Source organism: Apostichopus japonicus, chromosome 11 (genome assembly GCF_037975245.1).
Source record: "Apostichopus japonicus isolate 1M-3 chromosome 11, ASM3797524v1, whole genome shotgun sequence".
In the NCBI taxonomy this organism is placed as follows: domain Eukaryota; kingdom Metazoa; phylum Echinodermata; class Holothuroidea; order Aspidochirotida; family Stichopodidae; genus Apostichopus; species Apostichopus japonicus.
This window is the reverse complement of record NC_092571.1, coordinates 5,312,003-5,330,266: the sequence shown is the minus strand read 5'-3', so window position 1 is coordinate 5,330,266 and position 18,264 is coordinate 5,312,003.

Sequence of the window (18,264 nt, the reverse complement as noted above, 5' to 3'; positions counted from 1 at the left end):
GATTGATCGGTACCGAACATTCGATTGATCGGTACCGAACATTCGATTGATCGGTACGGAATATTCGATTGATCGGTAACGCACATTCGATTGATCGTCACCGAACATTCGATTGATCGGTACCGAACATTCGATTGATCGGTAACGCACATTCGATTGATCGGTACCGCACATTCGATTGATCGGTACCGAACATTCGATTGATCGGTACCGAACTTTCGATTGATCGGTACCGATCATTCGATTGATCGGTACCGAACATTCGATTGATCGGTACCGAACATTTGATTGATCGGTACAGAACATTCGATTGATCAATACCGCACATTCGATTGATCAATACCGCACATTCGATTGATCGGTACCGCACATTCGATTGATCGGTACCGCATATTCGATTGTTCGGTACCGCACATTCGATTGTTCGGTACCGCACATTCGATTCATCGGTACCGCATATTCGATTGTTCGGTACCGCATTTTCGATTAATCGGTACCGCACATTCGATTGATCGGTACCGAACATTCGATTGATGTGTACCGCATATATGATTGATCGGTACCGCACATTCGATTGATCGGTACCGAACATTCTATTGATCGGTACCGAACATTCTATTGATCGGTAGCGAACATTCGATTGATCGGTACCGAACATTCGATTGATCGGTACCGAACATTCGACTGATCGGTACCGAACATTCGATTGATCAATACCGCACATTCGATTGATCGGTACCGCACATTCGATTGATCGGTACCGAACATTCGATTGTTCGGTACCGCACAATCGATTGATCGGTACCGAACATTCGATTGATCGGTACCGAACATTCGATTGATCAATACCGCACATTCGATTGATCGGTAACGAACATTCGATTGATCGGTACCGCACATTCGATTGATCGGTAACGAACATTCGATTGATCGGTACCGCACATTCGATTGATCGGTACCGAACATTCGATTGATCAATACCGCACATTCGATTGATCGGTACCGCACATGCGATTGATCGGTATCGAACATTCGATTGATCGGTACCGCACATTCGATTGATCGGTACCGCACATTCGATTGTTCGGTACCGCACATTCGATTGTTCGGTACCGCACATTCGATTGATCGGTATCGAACATTCGATTGATCGGTACCGCACATTCGATTGATCGGTACCGCACATTCGATTAATCGGTACCGCACATTCGATTGATCGGTACCGAACATTCGATTGATCAATACCGCACATTCGATTGATCGGTACCGCACATTCGATTGATCGGTACCGAACATTCGATTGATCGGTACCGCACATTCGATTGATCGGTACCGCACATTCGATTCATCGGTACGGTACCGAACATTCGATTGTTCGGTACCGAACATTCGAATAATCGGTACCGCACATTGGATTGATCGGTACCGAACATTCGATTGATCAATACCGCACATTCGATTGATCGGTACCGCATATTCGATTGTTCGGTACCGCATTTTCGATTGTCCGGTACCGCACATTCGATTGATCGGTATCGAACATTCGATTGATCGGTACCGCACATTCGATTGATCGGTACCGCACATTCGATTAATCGGTACCGCACATTCGATTGATCGGTACCGAACATTCGATTGATGTGTACCGCATATATGATTGATCGGTACCGCACATTCGATTGATCGGTACCGAACATTCGATTGATCGGTACCGAACATTCTATTGATCGGTACCGAACATTCGATTGATCGGTACCGAACATTCGATTGATCGGTACCGAACATTCGATTGATCGGTACCGAACATTCGATTGATCGGTACCGCACATTCGATTGATCGGTACCGAACATTCGATTGATCGGTACTGAACTTTCGATTGATCGGTACCGATCATTCGATTGATCGGTACCGAACATTCGATTGATCGGTACCGAACATTTGATTGATCGGTACAGAACATTCGATTGATCAATACCGCACATTCGATTGATCAATACCGCACATTCGATTGATCGGTACCGCACATTCGATTGATCGGTACCGCATATTCGATTGTTCGGTACCGCACATTCGATTGTTCGGTACCGCACATTCGATTCATCGGTACCGCATATTCGATTGTTCGGTACCGCATTTTCGATTAATCGGTACCGCACATTCGATTGATCGGTACCGAACATTCGATTGATGTGTACCGCATATATGATTGATCGGTACCGCACATTCGATTGATCGGTACCGAACATTCTATTGATCGGTACCGAACATTCTATTGATCGGTAGCGAACATTCGATTGATCGGTACCGAACATTCGATTGATCGGTACCGAACATTCGACTGATCGGTACCGAACATTCGATTGATCAATACCGCACATTCGATTGATCGGTACCGCACATTCGATTGATCGGTACCGAACATTCGATTGTTCGGTACCGCACAATCGATTGATCGGTACCGAACATTCGATTGATCGGTACCGAACATTCGATTGATCAATACCGCACATTCGATTGATCGGTAACGAACATTCGATTGATCGGTACCGCACATTCGATTGATCGGTAACGAACATTCGATTGATCGGTACCGCACATTCGATTGATCGGTACCGAACATTCGATTGATCAATACCGCACATTCGATTGATCGGTACCGCACATGCGATTGATCGGTATCGAACATTCGATTGATCGGTACCGCACATTCGATTGATCGGTACCGCACATTCGATTGTTCGGTACCGCACATTCGATTGTTCGGTACCGCACATTCGATTGATCGGTATCGAACATTCGATTGATCGGTACCGCACATTCGATTGATCGGTACCGCACATTCGATTAATCGGTACCGCACATTCGATTGATCGGTACCGAACATTCGATTGATCAATACCGCACATTCGATTGATCGGTACCGCACATTCGATTGATCGGTACCGAACATTCGATTGATCGGTACCGCACATTCGATTGATCGGTACCGCACATTCGATTCATCGGTACGGTACCGAACATTCGATTGTTCGGTACCGAACATTCGAATAATCGGTACCGCACATTGGATTGATCGGTACCGAACATTCGATTGATCAATACCGCACATTCGATTGATCGGTACCGCATATTCGATTGTTCGGTACCGCATTTTCGATTGTCCGGTACCGCACATTCGATTGATCGGTATCGAACATTCGATTGATCGGTACCGCACATTCGATTGATCGGTACCGCACATTCGATTAATCGGTACCGCACATTCGATTGATCGGTACCGAACATTCGATTTATGTGTACCGCATATATGATTGATCGGTACCGCACATTCGATTGATCGGTACCGAACATTCGATTGATCGGTACCGAACATTCTATTGATCGGTACCGAACATTCGATTGATCGGTACCGAACATTCGATTGATCGGTACCGAACATTCGATTGATCGGTACCGAACATTCGATTGATCGGTACCGAACATTCGATTGATCAATACCGCACATTCGATTGATCGGTAACGAACATTCGATTGATCGGTACCGCACATTCGATTGATCGGTAACGAACATTCGATTGATCGGTACCGCACATTCGATTGATCGGTACCGAACATTCGATTGATCAATACCGCACATTCGATTGATCGGTACCGCACATGCGATTGATCGGTACCGAACATTCGATTGATCGGTACCGCACATTCGATTGATCGGTACCGCACATTCGATTGTTCGGTACCGCACATTCGATTGTTCGGTACCGCACATTCGATTGATCGGTACCGCACATTCGATTAATCGGTACCGCACATTCGATTGATCGGTACCGAACATTCGATTGATCAATACCGCACATTCGATTGATCGGTACCGCACATTCGATTGATCGGTACCGAACATTCGATTGATCGGTACCGAACATTCGATTGATCGGTACCGCACATTCGATTCATCGGTACGGTACCGAACATTCGATTGTTCGGTACCGAACATTCGAATAATCGGTACCGCACATTGGATTGATCGGTACCGAACATTCGATTGATCAATACCGAACATTCGATTGATCGGTACCGCATATTCGATTGTTCGGTACCGCATTTTCGATTGTCCGGTACCGCACATTCGATTGATCGGTATCGAACATTCGATTGATCGGTACCGCACATTCGATTGATCGGTACCGCACATTCGATTAATCGGTACCGCACATTCGATTGATCGGTACCGAACATTCGATTGATGTGTACCGCATATATGATTGATCGGTACCGCACATTCGATTGATCGGTACCGCATATTCGATTGTTCGGTACCGCACATTCGATTGTTCGGTACCGCACATTCGATTCATCGGTACCGCATATTCGATTGTTCGGTACCGCACATTAGTTGATCGGTACCGCACATTCGATTCATCGGTACCGAACATTCGATTGATCGGTACCGCACATTCGATTGATCGGTAACGCACATTCGATTGATCGGTAACGCACATTCGATTGATCGGTACCGATCATTCGATTGATCGGTACCGCACATTCGATTGATCGGTACCGAACATTCGATTGATCGGTACCGCACAATCGATTGATCGGTACCGAACATTCGATTGATCGGTACCGAACATTCGATTGATCGGTACCGCACATTCGATTGATCGGTAACGAACATTCGATTAATCGGTACCGCACATTCGATTGATCGGTAACGAACATTCGATTGATCGGTACCGCACATTCGATTGATCGGTACCGAACATTCGATTGATCAATACCGCACATTCGATTGATCGGTACCGCACATTCGATTGTTCGGTACCGCACATTCGATTGTTCGGTACCGCACATTCGATTGTTCGGTACCGCACATTCGATTGATCGGTACCGAACATTCGATTGATCGGTACCGAACATTCGATTGATCGGTACCGCACATTCGATTGATCGGTACCGAACATTCGATTGATCGGTAACGCACATTCGATTGATCGGTACCGAACATTCGATTGATCGGTACCGAACATTCGATTGATCGGTACCGCACATTCGATTGATCGGTACCGCACATTCGATTGATCGGTACCGAACATTCGATTGATCGGTACCGCACATTCGATTGATCAATACCGCACATTGGATTGATCGGTAACGAACATTCGATTGATCAATACCGCACATTCGATTGATCGGTATCGAACATTCGATTGATCGGTACCGCACATTCGATTGATCGGTACCGCACATTCGATTAATCGGTACCGCACATTCGATTGATCGGTACCGAACATTCGATTGATGTGTACCGCATATATGATTGATCGGTACCGCACATTCGATTGATCGGTACCGAACATTCGATTGATCGGTACCGAACATTCTATTGATCGGTACCGAACATTCGATTGATCGGTACCGAACATTCGATTGATCGGTACCGAACTTTCGATTGATCAATACCGCACATTCGATTGATCGGTACCGCACATTCGATTGATCGGTACCGAACATTCGATTGATCGGTACCGCACAATCGATCGATCGGGACCGAACATTCGATTGATCGGTACCGAACGTTCGATTGATCGGTACCGAACATTCGATTGATCGGTACCGAACATTCGATTGATCGGTACCGCACATTCGATTGATCGGTACCGAACATTCGATTGATCGGTACCGAACATTCGATTGATCGGTAACGCACATTCGATTGATCGGTACCGCACATTCGATTGATCGGTACCGAACATTCGATTGATCGGTACCGAACATTCGATTGTTCGGTACCGCACATTCGATTGTTCGGTACCGCACATTCGATTCATCGGTACGGTACCGAACATTCGATTGTTCAGTATCGCACATTAGTTGATCGGTACCGCACATTCGATTGATCGGTACCGCACATTCGATTGATCGGTACCGCATATTAGATTGTTCGGTACCGCACATTCGATTGTTCGGTACCGCACATTCGATTCATCGGTACCGCATATTCGATTGTTCGGTACCGCATTTTCGATTGTCCGGTACCGCACATTCGATTGATCGGTATCGAACATTCGATTGATCGTTACCGCACATTCGATTGATCGGTACCGCACATTCGATTAATCGTTACCGCACATTCGATTGATCGGTACCGAACATTCGATTGATGTGTACCGCATATATGATTGATCGGTACCGCACATTCGATTGATCGGTACCGAACATTCGATTGATCGGTACCGAACATTCTATTGATCGGTACCGAACATTCGATTGATCGGTACCGATCATTCGATTGATCGGTACCGAACATTCGATTGATCGGAACCGAACATTCGATTGATCGGTACCGAACATTCGATTGATCGGTAACGCACATTCGATTGATCGGTACCGCACATTCGATTGATCGGTACCGAACATTCGATTGATCGGTACCGAACATTCGATTGATCGGTACCGATCATTCGATTGATCGGTACCGAACATTCGATTGATCGGTACCGAACATTCGATTGATCGGTACCGAACATTCGATTGATCAATACCGCACATTCGATTGATCAATACCGCACATTCGATTGATCGGTACCGTACATTCGATTGATCGGTACCGAACATTCGATTGATCGGTACCGAACATTCGATTGATCGGTACCGAACATTCGATTGATCAATACCGCACATTTGATTGATCAATACCGCACATTCGATTGATCGGTACCGCACATTCGATTGATCGGTACCGAACATTCGATTGATCGGTACCGCACAATCGATTGATCGGTTCCGAACATTCGATTGATCGGTACTGAACATTCGATTGATCAATACCGAACATTCGATTGATCGGTAACGAACATTCGATTGATCGGTACCGCACATTCGAATGATCGGTAACGAACATTCGATTGAACGGTAACGCACATTCGATTGATCGGTACCGCACATTCGATTCATCGGTACCGCACATTCGATTGATCGGTACGGTACCGAACATTCGATTGTTCGGTATCGCACATTAGTTGATCGGTACCGCACATTCGATTGATCGGTACCGCACATTCGATTGATCGGTACCGCACATTCGATTGATCGGTACCGAACATTCGATTGATCTGTACCGCACATTCGATTGATCGGTACCGCACATTCTATTCATCGGTACCGAACATTCGATTGATCGGTACCGCACAATCGATGGATCGGTACCGAACATTCGATTGATCGGTACCGCACATTCGATTGATCAATACCGCACATTCGATTGATCGGTAACGAACTTTCGATTGATCGGTACCGAACATTCGATTGATCAATACCGCACATTCGATTGATCGGTACCGCACATTCGATTGATCGGTACCGCACATTCGATTGATCGGTACGGCACATTCGATTCATCGGTACCGCACATTCGATTGATCGGTACGGTAACGAACATTCGATTGTTCGGTATCGCACATTAGTTGATCGGTACCGCACATTCGATTGATCGGTACCGCACATTCGATTCATCGGTACCGCACATTCGATTCATCGGTACGGTACCGAACATTCGATTGTTCGGTATCGCACATTAGTTGATCGGTACCGCACATTCGATTGATCGGTACCGCACATTCGATTGATCGGTACCGAACATTCGATTGATCGGTACCGAACATTCGATTGATCGGTACCGAACATTCGATTGATCGGTACCGAACATTCGATTGATCGGTACCGAACATTCGATTGATCGATACCGCACATTCGATTGATCGGTACCGCACATTCGATTGATCGGTACCGAACATTCGATTGATCGGTACCGCACAATCGATTGATCGGTACCGAACATTCGATTGATCGGTACCGCACATTCGATTGATCAATACCGCACATTCGATTGATCGGTAACGAACATTCGATTGATCGGTACCGAACATTCGATTGATCAATATCGCACATTCGATTGATCGGTACCGCACATTCGATTCATCGGTACCGCACATTCGATTGATCGGTACGGCACATTCGATTCATCGGTACCGCACATTCGATTGATCGGTACCGCACATTCGATTGTTCGGTACCGCACATTCGATTGTTCGGTACCGCACATTCGATTGATCGGTATCGAACATTCGATTGATCGGTACCGCACATTCGATTGATCGGTATCGCACATTCGATTAATCGGTACCGAACATTCGATTGATCGGAACCGAACATTCGATTGATCGGTAACGCACATTCGATTGATCGGTACCGCACATTCGATTGATCGGTACCGATCATTCGATTGATCGGTACCGCACATTCGATTGATCGGTACCGAACATTCGATTGATCGGTACCGCACAATCGATTGATCGGTACCGAACATTCGATTGATCGGTACCGCACATTCGATTGATCGGTAACGAACATTCGATTAATCGGTACCGCACATTCGATTGATCGGTAACGAACATTCGATTGATCGGTACCGCACATTCGATTGATCGGTACCGAACATTCGATTGATCAATACCGCACATTCGATTGATCGGTACCGCACATTCGATTGTTCGGTACCGCACATTCGATTGTTCGGTACCGCACATTCGATTGTTCGGTACCGCACATTCGATTGATCGGTACCGAACATTCGATTGATCGGTACCGCACATTCGATTGATCGGTACCGAACATTCGATTGATCGGTAACGCACATTCGATTGATCGGTACCGAACATTCGATTGATCGGTACCGAACATTCGATTGATCGGTACCGCACATTCGATTGATCGGTACCGCACATTCGATTGATCGGTACCGAACATTCGATTGATCGGTACCGAACATTCGATTGATCGGTACCGCTCATTCGATTGATCGGTACCGAACATTCGATTGATCGGTACCGCACAATCGATTGATCGGTACCGAACATTCGATTGATCGGTACCGCACATTCGATTGATCAATACCGCACATTGGATTGATCGGTAACGAACATTCGATTGATCAATACCGCACATTCAATTGATCGGTAACGAACATTTGATTGATCGGTACCACCCATTCGATTGATCGGTACCGAACATTCGATTGATCAATACCGCACATTCGATTGATCGGTACCGCACATTCGATTGATCGGTACCGCACATTCGATTGATCGGTACCGCACATTCGATTCATCGGTACCGCACATTCGATTGATCGGTACGGTACCGAACATTCGATTGTTCGGTATCGCACATTAGTTGATCGGTACCGCACATTCGATTGATCGGTACCGCACATTCGATTGATCGGTACCGCACATTCGATTGATCGGTACCGCACATTCGATTGATCGGTACCGAACATTCGATTGATCAATACCGCACATTCGATTGATCGGTACCGCACATTCGATTGATCGGTACCGAACATTCGATTGATCGGTACCGCACATTCGATTGATCGGTACCGCACATTCGATTCATCGGTACGGTACCGAACATTCGATTGTTCGGTATCGCACATTAGTTGATCGGTACCGCACATTCGATTGATCGGTACCGCACACTCGATTGATCGGTACCGCATATTCGATTGTTCGGTACCGCACATTCGATTGTTCGGTACCGCACATTCGATTGATCGGTATCGAACATTCGATTGATCGGTACCACACATTCGATTGTTCGGTACCGCACATTCGATTGATCGGTACCGCACATTCGATTGATCGGTACCGAACATTCGATTGATCGGTACTGAACATTCGATTGATCAATACCGCACATTCGATTGATCGGTAACGAACATTCGATTGATCGGTACCGCACATTTGATTGATCGGTAACGAACATTCGATTGATCGGTACCGAACATTCGATTGATCGGTACCGCACAATCGATTGATCGGTACCGAACATTCGATTGATCGGTACCGCACATTCGATTGATCGTTACCGCACATTCGATTGATCGGTACCGCACATTCGATTAATCGTTACCGCACATTCGATTGATCGGTACCGAACATTCGATTGATGTGTACCGCATATATGATTGATCGGTACCGCACATTCGATTGATCGGTACCGAACATTCGATTGATCGGTACCGAACATTCTATTGATCGGTACCGAACATTCGATTGATCGGTACCGATCATTCGATTGATCGGTACCGAACATTCGATTGATCGGTACCGAACATTCGATTGATCGGTACCGAACATTCGATTGTTCGGTAACGCACATTCGATTGATCGGTACCGCACATTCGATTGATCGGTACCGAACATTCGATTGATCGGTACCGAACATTCGATTGATCGGTACCGATCATTCGATTGATCGGTACCGAACATTCGATTGATCGGTACCGAACATTCGATTGATCGGTACCGAACATTCGATTGATCAATACCGCACATTCGATTGATCAATACCGCACATTCGATTGATCGGTACCGCACATTCGATTGATCGGTACCGAACATTCGATTGATCGGTACCGAACATTCGATTGATCGGTACCGAACATTCGATTGATCAATACCGCACATTTGATTGATCAATACCGCACATTCGATTGATCGGTACCGCACATTCGATTGATCGGTACCGAACATTCGATTGATCGGTACCGCACAATCGATTGATCGGTTCCGAACATTCGATTGATCGGTACTGAACATTCGATTGATCAATACCGCACATTCGATTGATCGGTAACGAACATTCGATTGATCGGTACCGTACATTCGAATGATCGGTAACGAACATTCGATTGAACGGTAACGCACATTCGATTGATCGGTACCGCACATTCGATTCATCGGTACCGCACATTCGATTGATCGGTACGGTACCGAACATTCGATTGTTCGGTATCGCACATTAGTTGATCGGTACCGCACATTCGATTGATCGGTACCGCACATTCGATTGATCGGTACCGCACATTCGATTGATCGGTACCGAACATTCGATTGATCTGTACCGCACATTCGATTGATCGGTACAGCACATTCGATTGATCGGTACCGAACATTCGATTGATCGGTACCGCACAATCGATTGATCGGTACCGAACATTCGATTGATCGGTACCGCACATTCGATTGATCAATACCGCACATTGGATTGATCGGTAACGAACATTCGATTGATCAATACCGCACATTCAATTGATCGGTAACGAACATTTGATTGATCGGTACCGCCCATTCGATTGATCGGTACCGAACATTCGATTGATCAATACCGCACATTCGATTGATCGGTACCGCACATTCGATTGATCGGTACCGCACATTCGATTGATCGGTACCGCACATTCGATTCATCGGTACCGCACATTCGATTCATCGGTACGGTACCGAACATTCGATTGTTCGGTATCGCACATTAGTTGATCGGTACCGCACATTCGATTGATCGGTACCGCACATTCGATTGATCGGTACCGCACATTCGATTGATCGGTACCGCACATTCGATTGATCGGTACCGCACATTCGATTAATCGGTACCGCACATTCGATTGATCGGTACCGAACATTCGATTGATCAATACCGCACATTCGATTGATCGGTACCGCACATTCGATTGATCGGTACCGAACATTCGATTGATCGGTACCGCACATTCGATTGATCGGTACCGCACATTCGATTCATCGGTACGGTACCGAACATTCGATTGTTCGGTATCGCACATTAGTTGATCGGTACCGCACATTCGATTGATCGGTACCGCACATTCGATTCATCGGTACCGCACATTCGATTCATCGGTACGGTACCGAACATTCGATTGTTCGGTATCGCACATTAGTTGATCGGTACCGCACATTCGATTGATCGGTACCGCACACTCGATTGATCGGTACCGCATATTCGATTGTTCGGTACCGCACATTCGATTGTTCGGTACCGCACATTCGATTGATCGGTATCGAACATTCGATTGATCGGTACCACACATTCGATTGTTCGGTACCGCACATTCGATTGATCGGTACCGCACATTCGATTGATCGGTACCGAACATTCGATTGATCGGTACCGAACATTCGATTGATCGGTACTGAACATTCGATTGATCAATACCGCACATTCGATTGATCGGTAACGAACATTCGATTGATCGGTACCGCACATTTGATTGATCGGTAACGAACATTCGATTGATCGGTACCGAACATTCGATTGATCGGTACCGCACAATCGATTGATCGGTACCGAACATTCGATTGATCGGTACCGCACATTCGATTGATCGTTACCGCACATTCGATTGATCGGTACCGCACATTCGATTAATCGTTACCGCACATTCGATTGATCGGTACCGAACATTCGATTGATGTGTACCGCATATATGATTGATCGGTACCGCACATTCGATTGATCGGTACCGAACATTCGATTGATCGGTACCGAACATTCTATTGATCGGTACCGAACATTCGATTGATCGGTACCGATCATTCGATTGATCGGTACCGAACATTCGATTGATCGGTACCGAACATTCGATTGATCGGTACCGAACATTCGATTGATCGGTAACGCACATTCGATTGATCGGTACCGCACATTCGATTGATCGGTACCGAACATTCGATTGATCGGTACCGAACATTCGATTGATCGGTACCGATCATTCGATTGATCGGTACCGAACATTCGATTGATCGGTACCGAACATTCGATTGATCGGTACCGAACATTCGATTGATCAATACCGCACATTCGATTGATCAATACCGCACATTCGATTGATCGGTACCGCACATTCGATTGATCGGTACCGAACATTCGATTGATCGGTACCGAACATTCGATTGATCGGTACCGAACATTCGATTGATCAATACCGCACATTTGATTGATCAATACCGCACATTCGATTGATCGGTACCGCACATTCGATTGATCGGTACCGAACATTCGATTGATCGGTACCGCACAATCGATTGATCGGTTCCGAACATTCGATTGATCGGTACTGAACATTCGATTGATCAATACCGCACATTCGATTGATCGGTAACGAACATTCGATTGATCGGTACCGTACATTCGAATGATCGGTAACGAACATTCGATTGAACGGTAACGCACATTCGATTGATCGGTACCGCACATTCGATTCATCGGTACCGCACATTCGATTGATCGGTACGGTACCGAACATTCGATTGTTCGGTATCGCACATTAGTTGATCGGTACCGCACATTCGATTGATCGGTACCGCACATTCGATTGATCGGTACCGCACATTCGATTGATCGGTACCGAACATTCGATTGATCTGTACCGCACATTCGATTGATCGGTACAGCACATTCGATTGATCGGTACCGAACATTCGATTGATCGGTACCGCACAATCGATTGATCGGTACCGAACATTCGATTGATCGGTACCGCACATTCGATTGATCAATACCGCACATTCGATTGATCGGTAACGAACTTTCGATTGATCGGTACCGAACATTCGATTGATCAATACCGCATATTTGATTGATCGGTACGGCACATTCGATTCATCGGTACCGCACATTCGATTGATCGGTACGGTAACGAACATTCGATTGTTCGGTATCGCACATTAGTTGATCGGTACCGCACATTCGATTGATCGGTACCGCACATTCGATTCATCGGTACCGCACATTCGATTCATCGGTACGGTACCGAACATTCGATCGTTCGGTATCGCACATTAGTTGATCGGTACCGCACATTCGATTGATCGGTACCGCACATTCGATTGATCGGTACCGAACATTCGATTGATCGGTACCGAACATTCGATTGATCGGTACCGAACATTCGATTGATCGGTACCGAACATTCGATTGATCGATACCGCACATTCGATTGATCGGTACCGCACATTCGATTGATCGGTACCGAACATTCGATTGATCGGTACCGCACAATCGATTGATCGGTACCGAACATTCGATTGATCGGTACCGCACATTCGATTGATCAATACCGCACATTCGATTGATCGGTAACGAACATTCGATTGATCGGTACCGAACATTCGATTGATCAATATCGCACATTCGATTGATCGGTACCGCACATTCGATTCATCGGTACCGCACATTCGATTGATCGGTACGGCACATTCGATTCATCGGTACCGCACATTCGATTGATCGGTACCGCACATTCGATTGTGCGGTACCGCACATTCGATTGTTCGGTACCGCACATTCGATTGATCGGTATCGAACATTCGATTGATCGGTACCGCACATTCGATTGATCGGTATCGCACATTCGATTAATCGGTACCGAACATTCGATTGATCGGTACCGAACATTCGATTGATCGGTAACGCACATTCGATTGATCGGTACCGCACATTCGATTGATCGGTACCGATCATTCGATTGATCGGTACCGCACATTCGATTGATCGGTACCGAACATTCGATTGATCGGTACCGCACAATCGATTGATCGGTACCGAACATTCGATTGATCGGTACCGAACATTCGATTGATCGGTACCGCACATTCGATTGATCGGTACCGCACATTCGATTGATCGGTACCGAACATTCGATTGATCAATACCGCACATTCGATTGATCGGTACCGCACATTCGATTGTTCGGTACCGCACATTCGATTGTTCGGTACCGCACATTCGATTGTTCGGTACCGCACATTCGATTGATCGGTACCGAACATTCGATTGATCGGTACCGCACATTCGATTGATCGGTACCGAACATTCGATTGATCGGTAACGCACATTCGATTGATCGGTACCGAACATTCGATTGATCGGTACCGAACATTCGATTGATCGGTACCGCACATTCGATTGATCGGTACCGCACATTCGATTGATCGGTACCGAACATTCGATTGATCGGTACCGAACATTCGATTGATCGGTACCGCTCATTCGATTGATCGGTACCGAACATTCGATTGATCGGTACCGCACAATCGATTGATCGGTACCGAACATTCGATTGATCGGTACCGCACATTCGATTGATCAATACCGCACATTGGATTGATCGGTAACGAACATTCGATTGATCAATACCGCACATTCAATTGATCGGTAACGAACATTTGATTGATCGGTACCGCCCATTCGATTGATCGGTACCGCACATTCGATTGATCAATACCGCACATTCGATTGATCGGTACCGCACATTCGATTGATCGGTACCGCACATTCGATTGATCGGTACCGCACATTCGATTGATCGGTACCGCACATTCGATTCATCGGTACGGTACCGAACATTCGATTGTTCGGTATCGCACATTAGTTGATCGGTACCGCACATTCGATTGATCGGTACCGCACATTCGATTGATCGGTACCGCACATTCGATTAATCGGTACCGCACATTCGATTGATCGGTACCGAACATTCGATTGATCGGTAACGCACATTCGATTGATCGGTACCGCACATTCGATTGATCGGTACCGAACATTCGATTGATCGGTACCGCACATTCGATTGATCGGTACCGCACATTCGATTCATCGGTACGGTACCGAACATTCGATTGTTCGGTATCGCACATTAGTTGATCGGTACCGCACATTCGATTCATCGGTACCGCACATTCGATTCATCGGTACCGCACATTCGATTCATCGGTACGGTACCGAACATTCGATTGTTCGGTATCGCACATTAGTTGATCGGTACCGCACATTCGATTGATCGGTACCGCACACTCGATTGATCGGTACCGCATATTCGATTGTTCGGTACCGCACATTCGATTGTTCGGTACCGCACATTCGATTGATCGGTATCGAACATTCGATTGATCGGTACCACACATTCGATTGTTCGGTACCGCACATTCGATTGATCGGTACCGCACATTCGATTGATCGGTACCGAACATTCGATTGATCGGTACCGAACATTCGATTGATCGGTACTGAACATTCGATTGATCAATACCGCACATTCGATTGATCGGTAACGAACATTCGATTGATCGGTACCGCACATTGGATTGATCGGTAACGAACATTCGATTGATCGGTACCGCACATTCGATTCATCGGTACCGCACATTCGATTCATCGGTACGGTACCGAACATTCGATTGTTCGGTATCGCACATTAGTTGATCGGTACCACACATTCGATTGATCGGTACCGCACATTCGATTGATCGGTACCGAACATTCGATTGATCTGTACCGAACATTCGATTGATTGGTACCGAACATTCGATTGATCGGTACCGAACATTCGATTGATCGGTACCGCACATTCGATTGATCGGTACCGCACATTCGATTGATCGGTACCGAACATTCGATTGATCGGTACCGCACAATCGATTCATCGGTACCGAACATTCGATTGATCGGTACCGCACATTCGATTGATCGGTACCGCACATTCGATTGATCGGTACCGCACATTCGATTGATCAATACCGCACATTCGATTGATCGGTACCGCACATTCGATTGATCGGTACCGCACATTCGATACATCGGTACCGCACATTCGATTCATCGGTACCGCACATTCGATTCATCGGTACGGTACCGAACATTCGATTGTTCGGTAACGCACATTAGTTGATCGGTACCGCACATTCGATTGATCGGTACCGCACACTCGATTGATCGGTACCGCATATTCGATTGTTCGGTACCGCACATTCGATTGTTCGGTACCGCACATTCGATTGATCGGTATCGAACATTCGATTGATCGGTACCGCACATTCGATTGATCGGTACCGCACATTCGATTAATCGGTACCGCACATTCGATTGATCGGTACCGAACATTCGATTGATCAATACCGCACATTCGATTGATCGGTACCGCACATTCGATTGATCGGTACCGAACATTCGATTGATCGGTACCGCACATTCGATTGATCGGTACCGCACATTCGATTCATCGGTACGGTACCGAACATTCGATTGTTCGGTATCGCACATTAGTTGATCGGTACCGCACATTCGATTCATCGGTACCGCACATTCGATTCATCGGTACCGCACATTCGATTCATCGGTACGGTACCGAACATTCGATTGTTCGGTATCGCACATTAGTTGATCGGTACCGCACATTCGATTCATCGGTACCGCACACTCGATTGATCGGTACCGCATATTCGATTGTTCGGTACCGCACATTCGATTGTTCGGTACCGCACATTCGATTGATCGGTACCGCACATTCGATTGATCGGTACCGAACATTCGATTGATCGGTACCGAACATTCGATTGATCGGTACTGAACATTCGATTGATCAATACCGCACATTCGATTGATCGGTACCGCACATTCGATTGATCGGTACCGCACATTCGATTGATCGGTAACGAACATTCGATTGATCGGTACCGCACATTCGATTGATCGGTACCGCACATTCGATTGATCGGTACCGCACATTCGATTCATCGGTACGGTACCGAACATTCGATTGTTCGGTATCGCACATTAGTTGATCGGTACCACACATTCGATTGATCGGTACCGCACATTCGATTGATCGGTACCGAACATTCGATTGATCTGTACCGAACATTCGATTGTTCGGTACCGAACATTCGATTGATCGGTACCGAACATTCGATTGATCGGTACCGCACATTCGATTGATCGGTACCGCACATTCGATTGATCGGTACCGAACATTCGATTGATCGGTACCGCACAATCGATTGATCGGTACCGAACATTCGATTGATCGGTACCGCACATTCGATTGATCAATACCGCACATTCGATTGATCGGTAACGAACATTCGATTGATCAATACCGCACATTCCATTGATCGGTAACGAACATTCGATTGATCGGTACCGCACATTCGATTGATCGGTACCGAACATTCGATTGATCAATACCGCACATTCGATTGATCGGTACCGCACATTCGATTGATCGGTACCGCACATTCGATTGATCGGTACCGCACATTCGATTCATCGGTACCGCACATTCGATTCATCGGTACGGTACCGAACATTCGATTGTTCGGTATCGCACATTAGTTGATCGGTACCGCACATTCGATTCATCGGTACCGCACACTCGATTGATCGGTACCGCATATTCGATTGTTCGGTACCGCACATTCGATTGTTCGGTACCGCAAATTCGATTGATCGGTATCGAACATTCGATTGATCGGTACCGCACATTCGATTGATCGGTACCGCACATTCGATTAATCGGTACCGCACATTCGATTGTTCGGTACCGAACATTCGATTGATCAATA